The sequence below is a fragment of the Apaloderma vittatum genome, unplaced genomic scaffold (assembly GCF_000703405.1).
Source record: "Apaloderma vittatum isolate BGI_N311 unplaced genomic scaffold, ASM70340v1 scaffold1577, whole genome shotgun sequence".
Taxonomy (NCBI): Eukaryota; Metazoa; Chordata; class Aves; order Trogoniformes; family Trogonidae; genus Apaloderma; species Apaloderma vittatum.
In genome coordinates, this window is record NW_009725521.1 from 1 (window position 1) to 2,858 (window position 2,858).

The window sequence follows — 2,858 nt, forward strand, 5'->3', positions numbered from 1 at the left end:
CTATCAGGGTAAAGCGGTTCAAGACACCATTACTGCTGGGCTTTAGCTGCTGTTAGAAGGAATTATGTGATGAGAAACTTTCAACCTTCCTCCTCCTCAAACACAGTTGCAAATACTGTAAAAATAAACAAACAAAAAAACCCCAAACAAACAAACAGACCGAGATTTGCTACTGTCAACAGCATCACAACAGTTCTATTTACTTTTCCCACAGAATAATTCTACAGAGTTTTTTCAGGATCTCTCTCATACCAGGTCTGGCATTGACTGCAACACACAAGTCTCAGTGTAGGTGACTGTGTCAGGCACCTAAACTGTGTGAGGAGATCGTGAGGGACAATCTAAGGAATATTTTTGGATCACCTGTACTGTAATCCTGCTCACTAAACAGCTATTCTGGAAAACGTCTTGGACAACATTCCCAATTTTCTATTGAAGTGAGCTTCTAAAACAAAAATTGAATTTAGATATTTCTTCAGCTTGTTTTAAAGTTCATTCTGAAGGGATACAGCGATGGTCAATGACACTGCTGTGAACTTCAAAGCAAGAACATATGGCTACCACAGATGCAGTGTGATAAGCATCCATACTGTGCACAAATATAGCCAACCTGTGTCTAAAAACTGTCACTACATACTACCAGTTTGTCAGCATCATACTGCAACCAGTCATTAAGAAAAGAGTCAAAAGAAGTAATGGGTTCTCTCTACTCCAGGATTCTTTTCTGACCTCTGTAGATACTTACAGTATAAGATCATGTAATAAATGCAGTTATATTTCCTATGTGATCCTGGGGCTGCACAGCCTCCTCCAACCTCTATTTGACTGGATACAGAAGTGGAGGAGTGCTAAGGATTTGATTTTATCTCCAATACAAGCATTTGAAATGTAAAATAAATATACTAAAGGTTTATGTCAATATACATTATTTCTTCACCCGAAAATTAGAATTGATTTGTTCTAATAATCTTTAGGTTAAAATGTTTATGGTTAAAACACACAAAGCCTCTTTTCCGTGTCAGAACAGAAAACAAATGCAAATTACGTGTTACATGATTTTAGGCTGTAAGAGCAAGCAGTGAAATCAACCAGGAAGAAAAATGCTACAGTGAAAAAAAATTGTCATAATAGAAGCCAAAAAACCTGCTCAGCAGTAAAATACACTAGTTTTCAGAGATTCTGAAATGGAAAATTTTTCTTGGTAAGTTATTCTTGGTATCCTAAAACAATAGATCTTTTTCATGAGAAATTATCTACATAATGGCAGACGTATAGGTGAGGAAAAGAATGCAGGTTAAGGTGCTAACTTTCAGGCTGTAAAAAAGTTCATAGATATTCTGGAAACAGGAACGGAGGGTACTTTCTCTAGACTCTTCTAACCCCTTGTTTCTGCTGCAGTAATGGAAACCACAATTGCTTCCTCAGAAGAAATCGCTGGGCTGGATGGCAGTTCTGTCATCTTCTTTGTAATTTTCTGCATAGGGCATCTATGGCTAGCCAAGTATGGACCTTTTTTAGTGACGTGCATCACACTCTTACTCGTAGTACTTTGGCTTGCTCCCACTGTTCTGCACCTACTACAAGAGATTCAGACTGAGAGCTGCAAGTAGTCCATAGTGAATCAGAGAGTCATGACTCTCCTGTGTTTAGATATCTAATCTTAAAATTAGTCACAGAAAGTCACCCTCACTCCCTGGTGATTAAGGCAATTATATAAACAGATATTAATCTCTTTCTGAGAAGTGTTATGGAACTTAATTCATTAAAGTTTTAACGTGCTGAGAATTTTACTTGAAAGATGTTATCGAAGTCCAATGCCTCATGTAATCATTCCACCAGCATTCACAAGGTGAAAGGTGAAAACACAGCTTTCTGTATTACTCATGTTTTTTAAGTTGCTAGCTTTTGCAACAAAGAAAGCAGAACAATTACATTGTATTGATATAATGTAGGAATAATGAGACACAGATATTAATATTATCTTTATTAAGTTGCTTTAGAGAAGTTGAGTGGCTTAGTGGAAAGGGACTGGGATTTCATCTCAGCAACCCCAATGGGGATTTAATTTGTAATCCACTGTTGAGATGTTAGCTGTGCAATAGCGTGCTCTAACCTGTTGGCAGAGAGAATTTATTTACTAGCTATTAAAGTGGTACCTGCCTTTGACAGGACAGTACTTTCCACACATACACATTAAATCTGGTTGTTTTCCAGGTTTGAGTCAATTTCAATAAAAAGTATTTGGCAAGCTTTAGTCCCAACTAGGTGCATATAAATATCTGTATTATTCCTCAGTTGTAACTATCTCCCTGTGACTTCCAGTGCTTAAACTGGAGAATGTGGAAAAAATCACGGATATGTGAAGCTATCTGCCTTGGAAATACCTCACATAGGAAGTAGGCAAAGAAAGGATTCATACCGCTAATGGATGCCAAAGATATTGGGCAAACGTTTGAATAGTATCGAAATTTTGTTAACAATCTAATGTTTGCATGCCTTTTCTATTGTTATTATATAAGTTACTAAACTGTTCTGGAAAGGAACTGAAGCATGTATAGACTTACATAGTCAGATCTACTTGCACTGAAGCATTAAGAATAATTCACAAAACTTGGGAGCCTAGATGTTGGTGACTTATATAAAGGAAAAGACTTCCCAATTTTATTTCTTAGGCACCTAAACTTGGGCTTGCAAGCTTGCATATTTTCTTTTGCTCAGACTTAGAAATCTAACATCCACATCAATCTTTTCTCAACAAGCAGGAAGGAGAGAAGGCATTATGTCATTATCTCAATAGTCTGATGGTAAAGAAATTCATCCAGGTTAAGGGAAAATCATATTTCCTTTGCCTCTTTCCC